Source organism: Phalacrocorax aristotelis, chromosome 24 (genome assembly GCF_949628215.1).
Source record: "Phalacrocorax aristotelis chromosome 24, bGulAri2.1, whole genome shotgun sequence".
Taxonomy (NCBI): Eukaryota; Metazoa; Chordata; class Aves; order Suliformes; family Phalacrocoracidae; genus Phalacrocorax; species Phalacrocorax aristotelis.
In genome coordinates this window covers 2,920,633-2,937,743 of record NC_134299.1, presented here as the reverse complement: position 1 = coordinate 2,937,743, position 17,111 = coordinate 2,920,633, and the positions used below count along the sequence as shown (strand labels likewise).

At 43.3% G+C, this 17,111-nt stretch overlaps 1 long non-coding RNA gene across 2 annotated transcripts; it reads right to left on the bottom strand.

Moving 5' to 3' along the window:
* Positions 1-314: 314 nt before the first annotated feature.
* On the bottom strand, positions 315-16,118 carry LOC142068233 (uncharacterized). 2 transcript variants are annotated; one of them, XR_012664225.1, is made up of 5 exons: positions 14,102-16,118; positions 13,775-13,889; positions 4,539-4,639; positions 4,339-4,446; positions 315-2,017 (listed from the first exon to the last, which is right to left on the bottom strand). It is a non-coding gene; the product is annotated as an uncharacterized LOC142068233 (long non-coding RNA). The 2 variants fall into 2 exon arrangements; XR_012664224.1 differs by having other exon boundaries at positions 315-2,572; positions 4,343-4,446.
* Positions 16,119-17,111: the final 993 nt, after the last annotated feature.

Genomic DNA, 17,111 nt, shown 5'->3' with positions numbered 1-17,111 from the left:
GAATCTCCCTTGGTTCGGGAACAGGCTGTTTGAAATATTAATGTCTTGAATAATGAATCACTGTACATGTAAATGAGCTATTGGTACAACAGTTCTGAATAACTCTGGTTTAGGCACATTTCAATGATTATTTGGACATTAACTTTAGTAAACATAAGAATGTGAAGAGAAAAGGAAAAAAGATATATAATTTCCCTATTATTTAGCTTTGTTTTGAACGAAACCCTTGGAAAGATGTATATCATTTTAATTTTAGTTCCAGAGGCTTTTATGTAAATTAATTGCATTGGAGAATTGGCAAGAACATTTATTCAATTTAGAACAGCCGTGATTACAAGCTTTACATTAATATAACAACAATTTAACAGTGGCTGTTAGATGGGACACAACCATGTAATTATCAAAAGTGAGCCACTTTCTTGATCTCTAATTAGGTCTATAAGCAAATATAGTTTTGCTGGAACTAATTGCTATATTATAGCTGGCAGTGAGGTGAGTGCTGAACGTGAGTTCAGGTACTGCGCGTGGAGTGTTGCCCATCCAAAGATTTTTCTATTTTCTGATTTAATCGGATGTATAATTCAATTATATGTGCTGAGCAAAAGCAGGCACTTTTGCACGTGGGAATAACCTTCTCTTTGCTGCAGTGTCCTTTGACTTCTTCAGCAGACAGCAAGCACCCAGCTTGGGCTGTTCCTGTCAGGGAACGCAGGTATGAAAAAGTGCCGTTAGTGTGAGAAGAGCCTTCAGAGCTGCTAGCATTTTACGCCCGCTTAGAGAGGGACGACGTGGAAAGGCGAAGGAAAGCGAGACCCGGACCAAAGCAACGATTTTGTTTTATTTCTTGTCTCTGCCTTTCCTGATGGAACGTTACCTTGGCTAACTCTGTCCATCTAGAGTACTCTGCTGCAACAAGCTGTTCCTGGGGCTGCTTGGATTAGTTAACACACAACTTGCATTTGTTTATGGCAGCTCCTTACAGTGGTAGCCCTCTAGCCACAGAGCTCAGTGTGCTCTTAAACATCCATTTTCCTCCTGACTCATTACTTAATGAAGCTAAAAATGAAGGTTGGGAAGGACTTGTTTCAGTTATCCTTCCTGGAAAGGCAGGAGAATAACCCTGTTCTTAATAGTGCTGTAGTGACGCAGCTCCCGTTCTGTTGCACATCACATAAGCGTGGTTTTCTGTCGTGAGGCCTCTGAACCAAAGTGACCGGGAACTTTCCTTGTGTGCAATTTTGTAAAGTCTGTTTATTTTTGTTGCTGCACCATAAATCATATTTCTCAGCTTTCATTACCTATATCCTCTTCAGAAATTCTTTCTCTCATTAGGGTAAGCCGATTACCAAGTGCCAGTGCTTTGTTCCAGCTGAATCTGAGCAATTGTCCTAGTACTAATTGCTTAAGGGCAACTAACATGATCTATCAAGATCATAGCTGGGCAGCACTAATGCATTTAGTGGGGAGATTATTGGATTTATTAAGCGTTTGGCCCATGCAGCTTCTAACAAATGCATTTTGTGAATATGACAGTACTGGCGAGTGAATTACAGACTTGTTACTTGGTCTGCTAAAGCCTCTTGAATAGGAACCATGACTCTTGTCAAAGCCATTAGTTCCTTTACAAAACAAGGGCTGTCATTTCATTAAGTAACTCTGCGCATATCACGGGCTTCAGCGTAGAATCCAGTAGTTTTCTGTCTCTATCATAATTCTTCATGGAACCGGAGCTTTTTTGTCCAGGGACTTTCCTTATGTGAGCTGGAGGCTGGTTCTGCAGGAGAGGTGCTTCAGATCTCGCCAGGTGCAGAATAAGTTATCAGGTCAGTAAACAGAGCTGGAATAAGCATAAGCAGCATGACTTTCTTTTTATTCCTTTTCAACGGAGGAAATAGCAGCGAAGGGATGGCGCTTCTCCTCAGGGTGTGTGTAACCTTCCTCTGCTGCTGTGTATATATGGGAGGGGGATCGTGTTCATGCATGACTCCATGGCTTGCACGTCGTGAGGGGATCTCCTCTAGCCGAACTAAAAGCAAAATAAGTGCCCTCAGTTTTCTGTTGGCCTGTGCAACGTCAGAGTAGAGAGGATCTTTGTTATTCTTTGGGCTGAGGAGAAGGAACTGAACAGACCTGGGATTTTGTCTTTGCTTGCTGCATTTTGTGCAGTGGGGACTGAAATTGAGTGCATGAAAAGAATCTAAACACTGCAGATAGGAAAGCTTTGAATATGAGAATAAAAGTGGAATCCAGAGACCTGATTGCTCTGTAATCCCGTCTTCGCTTTCACTGATGCTAGTGATTCAGAAAAGAAACACTGAATTTCAATCTTTGCTGTTTCTACTATCCTTGGTACAAAAGCTTTAATGCCACTCTTTCCAAATGATGCAGTGTGGCATCCACGCCTGGTGACGAAGCAACCCGAGTATTCAAAGCTGTGGGGACAAGCAAAGGAGCTGATCTGCCTCCCATTGAAGGCAGTGGCAAAACTTTAGCTGACTTCACCGGCATGCGGTCATGCCCTGAGAAAAGGAGCAGATTTCATTTCCAAGCTTCCAAAGAGTTGTTTTATAAACTGCAGGAAAAAAAAAACATGCGAGGAATTATGAATAATGCCCCGCTCCCAGCATCTTTGTCACACGTTTTAGAGGTCGGTAACTGAGGCTTTGTTGTTGTCAGTAGGGTGTCAGTCTGCTGCTGCTGAGCTATCGCTTCTCAAAGCCACCTATTCCCCTTACCCTTCCTTGTGTGTTTTTATTTTCAGACGATGGGATTACGAAGCAGAACAGTGGATTGAAATGTTTTTTCAAAGCCCCCTCCAACTTTAGCAATACTGGGTTTGGTTGGTGTCCCTTTTCTTCCCCACCTTCTCTACTTACAGTACCGAGGTCTTCAAAGCGCCTGGAGCAGGTGCAGTGGGGGAAGCCTAGGACCATTTTCTGATTCATCTGCTACGGCTGCTAAAGTAAAGGGTCTGTGTCTTGCAAGTAAGGGGTCTTACTTTTCTCTTGTGAGCCAGCATTAAAAGTAGCAGGTAGTCTGAAGTGCTCGTCGGTCTCTCGCCGTTAAATGTCACAGAAGATGTACGTAGCAGCCCTCTTCCTACAGACCCCAACAGGCGGCCTGGCCAGAGCTCTTGGCACTTGTCAGTGGGGGGAAACAAAGAGGCAGGGCTGCTCCAGAGTCCTGTCAAATGTGAATATTTCATAGGAAAAAAGTGCCCTTAATCCGAGATAATGACTCTGCTCTTTGTGTGTGTGAAATCATAGTACTATTCTTGGGGAAAAATCGTGGGGTTGGTGTTGCTCAGTAAAGCAGCTAGATCGTAGCTATTTTAGCAAGATGGCTACTCTGGGAAGCGTGCCGGTTCCTCTCTATTGAGGTGGCCTTATGCTGTTCTTGTGTAACTAGCTTGGACTCTGCCACTGATGTTAGCATCAAGGGAAGTGCTTTTGGCATGTCAGACAATAAAAATAACCGTTAAAAAGAAATCTGCATTTAGGGCTCAGCCTAGGAAGTTGCTGGGAGTTTGGGTTAGGAGCACCGTACCTCATTCAGCCGTAGCAACTAACTTGGTGTTATTTTAAAAGTCATGCAGGTAGAAAGTTGAGGTGCTTGTTTAATCCTTCATGGGTGAATTGATTTTTGTAGTAAGCGTATTTACAGTCTTCAAATTGCAGAGCAGATTCGTGCATTGTTAAATATCAGGGTATCCTGTACACAAGTGCGTCCCTGGATCCTTTTTCTCTTTTATTTTATTAGGGAAAATCAAGAGAAAAAGCTCTGTTCTGAGGAAGGGATTAACCTCTTTTGGATAGATGTGGTGAGATATATATGTGTGTGTGTATGTTTTTATATAAATACATGTATGTATATAGAGGTGGTTGCTGTAGCCACCTCTTAGCTGGGATAGATGTAGTGTTAGTGCATTCACAGTTTTCTGCTCAAGCCCATTCGGTGGCCAGTGAGTGCAGAGGGCAGACGTGCCTGTGTTAAATTCTTCTACAGAGGTTCAGGGCTGACATCGGCTGCAAAGCTGTCTGTCATCTGTCCTGGAGCAGGGAAGGCTACCTGGAAGCTCAGCAGCTTTTAGCAGCTTTAATTTTTGCCAAGGCCACTAAGGTTCCTGGGGCTTCCCAAAACCGATAAAGAACATCAGGCAGCTCTAAGCTGCTTCTGCTGCTTCTGTCACTTGGCTGTGTCACCTGGAAACATGACACTCAATTCTCAACTCTCCCCAGTGTTATTTCACATTATTCCTTGATACGGTTTTTTTGTGTGGTTTTTTTGTCTTTCACGCTCCCAGGTATGAACATCTGTTTGAGAATTAATTGCAGATACTCACCTTCCTATTCACCTGGTTTTCCTCTTTAGGGCACTTGATTAATAGACCTGGAGTTGGCCAAACAATTCCCTGCCATGAATAAAATTCTTCTGTCTCCATATAACCTGAAATAATTAGACCTGGAGATGTTTTGAAGTTCATTCACCTGCATTTTAATGCTCAATACAAACATAAAGGAAGTCACTCTCTTTCTTACCAGTAGTTGAAGAAATAATTTGGGAACTTGTACTTTTTCTATTGCATCATGATGTTTTCTTGGCTTGCAAGGCTGTTTTTCAGGTTGGATTAATTTCTCCCCTGCGCAAAGTAAGAAAGAAGCTGAGTAAATGGAGCTGTCTCGAGTGGTAGAGGTTAGCACATATCAAAGTTTGTGCAGTGTTAGCACATTAAGTGCCTCTCACGGGGGGAAAAAAAAAAAAGGAAGAAAATGAAAGGCTAGGACACAAAGAATTGTTCATCCTGAGTCAGGCCTGGGCTCCAGCTAGACCAGTATCCAGCCTCCACCACTGTTCTACTAATACCAGTTACTTCAGAGGCAAGAACAAAATTTTGTAATAAAGAGCAGCAGAATAATATGGTCCCAAGAGAAAGTTTTCCCTGTCTCTCGTTTGAGCCGCTTGCGCTCCACAGAGCAGTGGCATATAGCTGTGAGACACGTTTCTTAGCCTTATTGTTACTCCTTCCTACTGTAACTCTTAGTTCTGGGTCATTAAAATAAATGTTGAAATGGCACATCTGTTTGGGGGACAGTGGGGGGGTGCGTGTGTGTGTCACTGTGCTGTCTTCTGGCAGTGAGGTCCAGAAATGAGATGTAAGGTTTGTGCAAAAAGTGTTCCTTCTTCCCCATTAAAAACTTTCTTCCCTTTCCATGTCCCCGGACCCCCCTGTTCCTGTATTCTCAGAAAGTTCCTGTATTCTCAGAAAGTCTGACTAGCAGCGCTGTTTCTAGCTTCTCAGAAATGTTTCCTTTGCCCTTGCCAGGAGCAACCGAAGTATATTGTGTGAAAGTGGAAATTTTAGAGGGCTCATTTAATTTGCTTTATGTAGGCTAGATAACCCTCACATGGCAAGGTGATGCACGATTTTCTGTAGTAGCTGCAGTTGCAGCTGGAGACTGCTTTCAAGAAACCCTAGCTCAGAGTGACTTGGAACCTGCAGCCCCAGCGCTGTGAAAGGCATGCTGAGGGTTATTTAAACAGTCTGTGATTTTTCGCTGGATATTTGTAGCTGACCAAAGTGGCTCAATTTGTAATTAATCAGGAATTCCCTTCTGTTTTCTCTGTACCATCAGCTGTAGCATCTGCTCATGGGTGGAGGAGGTATTTCTGGAATCATGCACTGATTTGTGCAAAAATAATTGCCACACGTTATAATTGTTGAAAAGACAAAGACAAAATACTGGTTTTAGAAGAAAATAAAACATAGCATTTTAAAAATTCTGATTGTTATCTTACACAAATGTTAAAGCATCACCTGGACTCGGAAGAAGCGTATTTCTGTCCTATTTGTGCCTCTCTTACCGCTAGATAAACAAATAATATTCAGTAGCGTGGGCCAAGAAGTGAACAATAAGAGAATAATAATCTGGTTAAGACTGCGAGGGAAGAGATATCCACACTGGAAGAGTGGAATTATTCAGGCTGGCAGGTGGCCAGCAGGTATGGACCACTGCCAGAGGCCAGCTAGAGAACCTGATGGATCAGCCATCTGATTTAGTACGGCACGTCTCGCCACGTGCTTCCTGCACAGAGGAAATATATACCATCGGCAGTCATCTCTCATTCACCGTGTGCCTGGCTCCCAGTTACCTAATGGGACTTTTTGCAAAGCAAAGTGGGGGGAAAAAAGTCTGATCCTTTGTGTTCCATACAAACAGCAAAAGGCGGCTGTTGGCCAGAAATTGTCTTTGTGTCGGCATCCACTTCTGTTGAAATTAATGGGTGATTTCCACTGGCAAGTACCAACAGATTTCCTTTCATTCTGATTTTATCTACAGAAAAATGAGCTAGGTCTGAAAATGAGAGTCTGTTAGTATGGCGGAGGGGTGTGTGTCTCTAATCCGTTATCCCCCATTGCTACAGTGGGGTAGTTTTTCCCGTCTGGACAGCGCTGAGCGAAGGAATTCATTCAGCAACGAATGTTTCACAAGGGGCTAATATAGATGCACAGCCTAGAAAAACTTATTGCTTTGTAACTGCTGTGCATCTTGGAGCTTGTTTGGTTTCTGCGCCCAGGTGCTGTTCCGGCCCCTGGAATAGCTAACCTGTGGCCTGACCGACGGAAATATGGAAAAATCAAATCCAGGCTGGGGTTAGAAAACAAGAACCGAGACTTCAGGCAAGCGTGTGTTTGTCTTGAAACAAAGAGAAATGTCTGAGCAATCTCTTACTGTTTCAGTTATATTTATTTGGTTAATTTTCAGCCAATTTTGATGTAAAACATCTACTGGGTTATTTTCGAAGTATGTGTTCACTTGTGTTAATCCAGTTTCTGCTGGGGAAATAGAAATGAAATACAAATGACCCATCAAATCCCGCTTGTGGGAGAACTGTATTCTGTTACCAGCGGTCCAGTAAACTCCAACTGACAGCACGAACACGATAGGTGTTTAGTATACAAGTGTAGTCAAAGCATAGGAACTAATGCTTGACCCAGCTTTGTTTAACATGGAAAATCTGGAGTTATTTTACAGCTTGACCATAATAATCTCACACAATTATGAACCTTGCATTATTATAAAACTTAGCCTTGCTTAAACTTTGTTCTGCATTTTAAGGATTTGCCTTTTTAACTTAAAGCGCTTGTCCTTTTTCCCAGGTAAATGCAATTTATATTTCTCCTTGACCTTTGTATAACAATGAATGCTGTTATTTTTTACTCTATTAGTCCTCTTATCTTTCTGCCTGTGAACTATTGTTCTCCCATATTGGCTGCTGCACAGATTGCGCCCTGCAATGCAAATATACACAAAAAAAGAGCAGGTCCTCAGTATCTGAGTTTGCCCTGGCCAGTATAACTCAGCTGACAGTCTGCCCTGTGAAATTATTAGAGCTAGAACATCTATGCTAGTGAAGGTCCTAGCAGACAGCTCCCCTCCTGTTTTGGGTCATTTGTACAAATAATAATTGGCACTTAACCGATTTCATCTGAGCTTTTCGAAGTACATTGCACAAATTATTGAAAAAAAGAGCTAAATAAATTACATTATGATAATTTTGCCAGGTTCATTTTATCAACAGAGCTGGTGAATCTCAGTGTGACAGTCCCCTCAAGGTTGTACTTCAAGTCACTGGGAGAAAGAAAAGCAGAAGCACCAACCGTATTTCATATCTCTCTCTCCTCTCAATACACTTTCTCTTTTAATTTTCCTTAGAAAGCTACTCAAGTGCGATTGCACAAGTAATTCTTCTGAACACTCTATGCCTGATTATCTATCAGTCTTGCACACTGAGAATTCCCTCAGGTTGTATGTTCTCTTTGCTTTCCAATAAATATTTTTATTTATTGCTGTGTTAGTGGTAACCTTACTACAGGCTCTCACCAATGCTTTTTAGTGGCTTAAAGCCAAGAAATCTCCAGTGAACCTTAACCACCGATACCTTCCTTCCGTAGCGAGGAGGCAAACCTCGCTGGCTGAGGTTCTCATAGAAACCTTTGAGGCGATAAATAGCACTTTCATAGACTAGTCTTGCAGTTGGCTTTACCTCTTAGAAGGGTGAGGTTAGGGTCTGCTTAGGTAAGATTCACCCACAGGACCACTGGGGTGCATAGGGTGGACCTTAGCTGGCAGCTGGCCGGTGTTACTGCAGGGCTGCTTTACCTCAACTTTGAGAGGGTGTGGAGGTCTGGAGAGGGACCTCAGCGACTGCAGAAGGACCGACATTGCATCATCTCCAAAAAAGAGGAGGAGGAGGAGGGTGTGGGGAACTACAGGGCTGATGAGCCTAACCTCAGTGCTTGGGAAGAAAGTCCTCAGAAGTAATTTCTAGGCACATGAAGGACATAGGTGCTGATTGCGCCTGAAACAGCACAGCCCCGTGCAGCAGGCAGGGGATGGACAGGCTGGGTCAGTCTCCAGGGAAAGCATACCTTTGGGAGGTAACTGTCTCAGCTTCCTTGTGACACCCACAAAACAAGCAATCTGAACATGTTGCACAAAACACAGGAATCAAAGCAGCACCTTCTTTTTCAGAAGGTGCCGGGCTCATGCTGTTGCATGGTATTAATTATCTAGGGTAACACTGAAGTGAATGTGAGACCCTTTGTCCTGTTCTCTGCACAGAGTCAGGGCTGGAAAAAAGCTAGCAGGAATTCTCCTCGGCTTATTTCTCACTGCGGATCGTGAAGGATTAATTAAAATTGTCTAAAGCTGAAAGTGCGCCCAAGGTAAACATCAGGCTAGATGCAATTGCACTGAGAAGCATTTAAAGTGCTATTTTCTACGGCTTGGGGCTGGGAGCATCTTCACACTGCACTTCAAATTGAATATACAAACGAGGAGAACTAAGGCATAAGAACATTTTGTTTCTGTTATTTTTGAACAGGCTCAGAATTTTATCTCGAGTCAAATTGACTCAGCAGAGCTGCACGCTCTGGAGACAAGACCACAGGCACACGTGCACACATACGCTCACTCTTGAAATAACGTCTGCTTTTCTTTTTTCCTGGCTCATTTGCACCACCTTTTAGAATTAATCTTTCCTACACACCTACACGCAGAGCTTGTCTTGCAGCTTGAGCAGAAAGGTGTCTTTTAAATGTCATTGGTGGTCCAAATAAGGTATTGCAGTGGAAGGGGTGATGTGGCAGGCCTTTACACTGTGAGAATAATTAGATTCATTGCAGGTGCATGGAAAAGAAAGCTGCAGCGTTCTTCCAAACCTCCAGTTACTCCCAAGTGTTGGAGAGCTAAGATTGCCTGAGTCATGGGGCTTGTGTTTCCCCACATATCAATGTTTGTACCCCTTCCCTCTCCCCAGTTTCATCTATGCTAAATCTCTAGTGGCAACACCTCCCTCCTTACATAGGGGAATCTATTTCATGACTTGCATCAGTGTCTCTCCGAAATAGCTGAAACGCTTTGTGTCCATACGCAGGCTGAATGTAAGGAGGGTGCAATAATTCTGTTACTAGTGGCTGTGCCGCTGTCCAATCAAACCTGATTCTGCTCAGGTACCTGCACAAAGCAAGTCCATGACATGCTAAGAGGATCGACACAGAAACTGTGTTTCTGAGCTAAAAAAATTCTGCAGGGCCAGTCATTTCCTTTTACTCTGTGCAGAGTCTTTATACAGCACAAACAGAATACAACCCAACCCATTTAGACCCCTTGGGATTTTAATGTTCTGCAGTTATTTATGTAACTTCATAGTTGGACAAGTTAAGGTTTATTTGAGCCTGCCATAGTGCAATCTGTTCTTTCAATATGCACAAAGTAGGGCTAATTGTGGTTCATTAATACAGTCAAAAAGCCCCAGATGAGTAAGGGGCTGATTCTGGTGCTGTTCTCGCCATGTGCCAAAGAAATGACCTCTGCTGGGTTTGTCTAGGCCTACACATTCTGCTAGAAGCAGAATCCAGCCATAAGAATCCAGGATTTATAATCCTGATGAGTTGTTCTCTTGCTCAGTGTGATGCGTGTAAGTGCTAGCAGCTTTTCTGCACAAAATAACCAAGTTTGCCCTTTGCTTTCCTAATTCCAAAACAGCCTCAGGCACCAGCTCACCTTCTGGAAGAATAGCTTACTGAAACCTTTAGAAGTATATAGATACATAGATAGATTTTTAAATTACAGACCAATGAAAGAGAGAAAGTGATGCAGGGGCTCCTCTGGGGCAAGACACAGATATTTTGGCAAAGTTGCAGGGCTGCCTGTACTGCAGGGTAAGACAGACAGGTCGCTCTGTCTTGCTACAAGGAATTGCGACCTTTTCTTATACAATATTACCAAAGCTGGCTGCTTTTGCCTGCGTCGGGTACCAGTGGTAGTAAAGATTTGCTGGATGGGTTTCAAGGATTCTGTGGAGACTTGGACCGCTGCAAACCCTACAAGTCAAAATATATTCATTGCTTTGGTAGACAAGCGGGTCAGTTAGAAGCTTATTTGCATGTGGTGTGTGGGAGCCAGTTCTCGTCCGAACCGCAACGCGGACTTGGGCTCTGCGTGTGGCCGAGGTGTGTTGGCAGAGCTGCGGAGTTTCATTACATCGTCAGAGCCCTAAGGGGCTCAGGGGCTGGAAAAGCAGGGGTTGCTGAAGGGTGATGGGAAGAATTATCTCCTTGAGGCTGGCAATATGTACATCACTGAACACAAATACAGGCTAGTCAGATTAACGCTGGTGTAGCTGACTCTCACACACGCTCAATCTAAATACCTTAAAAACAGAATAACAACAACAACAAAACCCAACCAAACCAGCTTCTCCTTCCCGTGAATACTGAGTTGCAGCTAAGGTCCATCCTCTTTCAAAAATAGCGGTGTACTAATGATCATTCGTGATTGGAAACTGAGCTAGTGTTATTTTCTGCAGGAAAACCATAATATTCTTGAAAGTAAAGATTTATGTTATGATAATTGACTTCACCATTACAGCATGGATTGCACAAGCACTTCCTATTGCATGTGCTAAGGAATGTCTCTGCAGCTGCAATATATTAATATGTCTGTGAATAAATAGTCATTGTTTGTGTCAAAGTGCTGAACTCTGCTAGGAGGACTGGCCTTAAATAACACTTTTATTGTTCACAGACAGGATTAGGGAATTGGATTCTGGAGAGCAGAGGTTATAAAAAACAAACAAGGGGCCTGATTCTCCTGCTAAATGCTCTTGTTTGATATTTTGTTGGCTTCATCAGAGCTGCCCCTGAGAAGAGGCTCTCAGGATTGTTTCTCCCAAAGAAAGCCAGATTTAAGTACCTGAAATTTAAAAATTTTACTATTTAGATTCCTCAAACAGAGATGAGAAACCCTAACAGCAACAACAAAAAAGTTCTGTTAGGTGAATATTTTTTGTGACTCAAAGATCAGAAATTTCACTTCACGCTTAATACCCTGGAGTGGCAAAGCTGAAAATAAGGCTTGCTTTATAACATTTAAAATCAAATTTCCAGATGGATGATTATTCACAGCCCTCCTGTTGGCTGTATGTACACATCTTTGTGTAGCTAGCAATATTTGTAACTTTCTGTGTGCTACCGTTATTTGGAATGTGAAGGAAGGAGAACAACATTATTTGGAAAGAACTGTTCGCAGTTTGTGTCTTGTTTGGGGTATCTTAAAGGAAGGGACAATAGTTTTGCTTGCAGCAAAGCAAAACATTCTCTGTTTTCTGTACTTCTATTCTTATGTCCTTTTTATCCTTTCTCCATCTATGCAAAGGCACTTACGTGGCCTTTTCCAGGTAAGCTCCAGTGGCAGCAATCTACGTTCCTCTTGGAGACTGACTTAGACTGGGAAGGAATAGGAACATTAACAGCTATGAATAGCAGGAGTTATGCAAACCCCAGGTGAAGAGTGAAGCAGATGGAGGAATTTAAAATTCCATGCAACACAAAGACCTTGAAAAACTAAAGAAAAATCAAAATGCAAGCTGACTTTTCAGATGCATCTTCAGTCAGGGAAAATAGGATGCAATTAAGTTCTTCCAACAAGCCTTCAGTACCTCTAATGATAAGCTTTAAAAGACCAGTTTAATGAAATGTCACAAGGACATCAGCTGTAACAATTCCCTATATCCTGTCTGCTAAGCAGAGCTTTACCTGATGGAGGAAAAATTACAGGGGGAATATGATAAGTGAGCGTTAGCAGCTTTATATCTGCCGTAAGTCCATTGAAATCAATGGTGTTATACTACAGATAAATTTGGCTGCAGAATTTTGAATGGAAACAACCACAAAAGCAAAGCCTTTGAATGAAAAGTAGCCAGCTTCTTAAATGAAATATGAATTTCCCATTACATTACTTAATTCCTGTTGGCTATTAGACACAGAACTTCAGGGTAGGACATGCAGTTTCTGTTCCTAGCTCTGCCGATCAACCCTGCTGGTTTAGACATGTTGCTGCTCTCTACCGGGTCTCAGACTTACACCTTTAATTCTGTACATGATGTTTGCCAGTCTTTAGGGGTGCCATGATTGAACTGAAAAATACCTGTCCGGAGATTTCAGAGACAATGAGTATCCCTACAGCTGTTAGTTCCTTCCTGGGGTGGCAAGTAGTAGAGTATTCCTTCTTTAAAAGGGCCGTTTTATGCTTTATGAAGCTTCCTGGTGTGAGTAATCCATTCTCCGGTATTTGTGTACCGTATCCTCTTTTTACGAATTAAAAAATAATCTAATTTTAAAGGCAGGAGTGTAACTCAGGATACTGAGATTCACCTTCAAGCTGTGCACACAAAATACCACGGACCCAGGGCCAGTAACGTCTTTTTCCTCTCTGCTGTACTGGTGGTGGAAAAAAAAAGGGCAACTGCGTTAAAACTGCAGTAAGAAAGTGTCATCGTTGGGTGTTAGAAAGCACTTGCTGAAGTTAAGACTGATAAAGCGCTGGAGTAGACTGACTGCAGAGGTTGTGTCATTTCTGTCATTACACGCCTTTAAGAACAGGACAGTCTCTCTGAGCGGTTACGTAGGAAGTGTTGATCCTGCCTTCAGGCACAGGGTTGGACTAAGTGATTTTTTTTCAAGTCTTTTCCATCCCTGTTTCTGTACGACTCTGATGGGAAGACGCTGGGGTGATAATTATGGATATCTTGGAAGGGAGATTTTAAAAGGCTACTTAGTGCGTGCTGCCTGCTCGAATTCCATGTGAGTTTTTGAAAGTGTCCTCCTCTGTAGGTAGATTCAGTAAATACCCTCCGTCCTCTCTCTCCTAAAAAGGTCCTGCCAATCCTGAGTGATAACAAAACTGTGTCTTTTAGCTTCTCTCTCCAACTGCAAAATTTCACATAGAGTAAATCATCATTGTACACATAAACTGCATCATGTTTTAGTCCTACCCTGAAATCAAATTCTTTAAGCACAACTCCCTCAGGGCAGGAAACTAACTCTGAACACATTTCTTTCGACAACCACATCAACCTGCTTTAGGAAAAAAATAAAAACCAAACCCCAAAAAAACCCCCAAAACCAAACCCACTGTATTTAGAATGCATCATGCATTTCTAAACAAGAAAGTAGGACACATCCTCAGCTAGGAGGAAAAGGAAAAAAACCAACCAACCAACCAAACAAGAGCCCAAGGTCTGAATAAGAAAGTCTGAGATTGCCAGTACGGTAAATGCAATGTCAAACTGGCAGCTACTTCTCTAATAAGATTCCTGTAAATACAAACATAAACATTCTTTGTTGCACAAATCACAGAAATGCAGATACACAGAACAAAAAGGAATGACCAGAAAAATAAAAAGATGGGAAGTGATGAATATTTCCTACCTTCTGCCTCAGCTGCTGGTGCAGAGCGTAGGCAACGTTTGGGCTTCGCTTATTGTTCTTGCATCACCTTGCTGCTGAGCAAAAGCTTTCAACCTTACTAAAGTTGATCAAGCTCCTATGAACAATCAAATGTAAAAACAAATTTTAAACGCCCAGAATTCTTGTTTCCTTCAGTGGGATTTTTAACCATAGTAAATAGGCCCTTTTCCAGTTCGGTGCTGGGATCTGCTGTTCAGACCCAGTTTCATGCCATCAAACTGGCAGATTTTATCCCTGGGTTGGAACTTTTCAAAACAAGGCGCATGAGAAAACATATGGAAGGCTTACCTTGAGAGCTCTGCCTAGAGCTGATATTGCTAAGGGCACAGAGCACCTCCCTGTCCTGCTCAGGCAGCAGTTAGAGTCCGCCCAGGTAGCTACCCCGAGGTTGGGCTGCTGGGCTGTTCGAAATGAATCGCTGCTTTCCATCCATGTATCTTGGGACAGGACTGGGTTTCACTTCATAACATTCTGTATCACATAGACACAGACATTTGATACGATCAAACGGGATAAAACCGCTTTAAAAGAATGGTTGAAGAAAATATTTTGATTATCCAAGAAATCACAAATGATAAGAACCTTCTACCGACGACATTGGATCTCTGTAGAGCGTTGGTTGCATGGATGGCTTCTCAAAAGTGATTCTTAAGATACGTGTTCTATTGTTACCAGTTTTTACTTGTGTTAGCTTAAACAGATGTTACAAACTTCAAGAATAAAAAAAAGCACAGGTAAAATCAAGAGCTAGATTGTGTGGGTAATGAGGCTCAAACTCCTCATTCTAAAACATTATTTCCCGGGATTGGATTTGATAATATTTTTTTTGTGTTCTTTAGGAGCCACTGAAATTACCAGTGTTACTAACTTTGTAGAAGTGGCAGCGGGGCCACAGCGTGTCAGATGAGATACATACATATGAAAAGATGGCTGAGCAAGTTCTTGATCTGGTTTCAAAGGAATAGCCCCGTGTGTGAGCATGGAAGAATCCCGTGTTTTACACCGTGAGCCAGAGAGGTAGCGCTGGTGCTGGCGTGGAGGGTGGCACCTCTGCCAGCTGCGTGTTCCCGCTGCGGTTATGGGCAAATCCCTTCTCCAGAATTCATTTTTGGGGAATATTTTAACCACTGAGCACCGGTAATTGTAACAAAGCAAGCCAGGATAATATTTTAGTAGCAGAGTTTCAGTAGCACTGCGCTCCTAAGTTTGATTCTCTGCGGCGGGCTGAACGCTGCCCTGCGATGCTGCTGCGGTGCGCTTGGTTTCTACGTGATCGTTCAGGGGCTGCTGGGCCTCCCAGCCCCTCTGTCCTTGAAATGAGTGGATTTTTATCAAAACAGGTGGGGCTTGTCCAAGAATCGGTATAATTTAAATTCTCTTTTGAGGATTTGTCAGTTTTCTGGTAGAGTAAGAGTAGCGTGGGCAAAGCAGAAGTTTAAAACAAAACTGTCCATAGAAATATCTGGTTTCAGAGCAAGCTGGAAGGACATCTTTCAGGTGCTGCAGCAGTTACAGGAGTCCACACTGCGTCTGCCCCAGTCAAACAGCGTTACCGAGAGGAAATCCAGCCTGCCGGCCAGCAAAACTTCAAAGCAACACTGGGCTGATTCTCTTGTCTTTGCTGTTTTCAGCCCCTTATATCTGTTGGGCCGTTCCCCTGTGTAGTAGCTGCAAACACTAAGCCATGAAAGTGGATTAAAGAAATACTCGCAGCTCTTAGGCGCAGGTCAGCTGGTATTTCCGCTGCCAGTGGGGAAGCTCCCGCTGCTTTCTCTAATGCAAACGTTTGGCACTTAACCCTTAGGTCTGCCAGCGTTTCGTGCTTTCCGCAGCAGCCAGCCCATAGCTAAGCTATAGCTGAGCAGTGGCCATCTTCTTCGTAGCAGTGACTCTGCCACCACGGTCTTGCCCACAGTCGCAGGACAGTCCTGATTTCCCCACGTCCTTTTCATTCCCAGTGAACTCCTCAGCCCACAGAATCTGCGGATGTCCCTGGGCGAGGCAGCTCTTGCAGCACTCTTTCACCAGCACTTTCTGAAGCGCTTATGGCAGTTAGTTTCCTCTCTGCCCATCTCTTCCATGGCAGCGAGCTCCAGAAAGAGCTGGGAACTGTCCCTGCGAGCACTTTCAGCAAGCAGCGTATTCAAGTGTCAGCAGAGAGTGTATTTACAGGCCTTAAATATATTGTGGGCCTGGGGCTGTCTGCAAATCCCCAAGCAAAGCGATGAAGTGTGTGCCTGCTTTCAAGCAAGGTGCCATCCGTTGGCCGTGCCAGGCAGCTGAGGAGTATGAGGTGTAACAGGAGCTTCTCTCCTCGATGCCCAGAGTTTAATACAGACGGACAGGGGAGCGCTGACAGCTTGGTCTGGAGCCTGCCCTCACGCGTTCTGCCTGTGACGGGGCCAGTAAGAGGAGGAATGAATAGTTGATCCGCTGTATTTTAAATACACATCAAGGGATTCTTATTGCTCCTGCTTGCAAGGACTCGTCAACATCATGAGATTCCTGCCCTAGACTGACAAGTGTCAAAACTGCGAAAGACATGTCACAAGAAGAGTCGGGTCTGGCAAGGGCAGCTCCCCTGCCAGCCTCTGCCTGTATGCGCTGGTAGCAAACTTGGGTCTTGGCCGGTTTTCAGGCAATTCTGATTTAAACAGAATCCCCACTCAAAATATAGCCTTGAGGTTTCCTTCTGACTCACCGTACTGTGCTTATTCCTCGGTTTAGTCCTGTCAAAGAGCGAACTGCTGCATTTTTTGATGCTAGTCTCTCCCTTGTTCATGCTCGGGTGTCATTGGGCAGGTCTTTATAACCGCACTGGAAATTGCTATGGGTAAATGCATGTGTGTCTTAGATGCAAAATAAGTCGTCGTGGCTACGGCTGGATACCCTGGGCTTCTGTAAGCAGCACGCGCTAATAATGCATTGTATCGAAAAACAAGTGGCAATCCCTGGTTTTTCATTAACGCGCAGTGGTGAAATTCAGTCCAGCTTATAGGGCCAGCACAACCTGAATGCTATTTGGATATTTGGAGTGAAACATATTTGGCATTTAGTCATATGGATATTGGTTCTGGAACACAAGAAAATTTTGGCATGTCCTTGCCACAGCTTATCTCCAGCTGGCCTCACGGACTCCCAGAGCTGCTTGAGTAATTTCTAAATCAGCATGTCCTTTAATTTCTTTACCATTTGCTATGCATGTTGGATTTTGCCATGAATAAATCAAGACCTTAGATTTTATATGCTGAAGTGGAGCATGATGATGGATTCCTTGATGGCGAAAGGATTAAAGAAA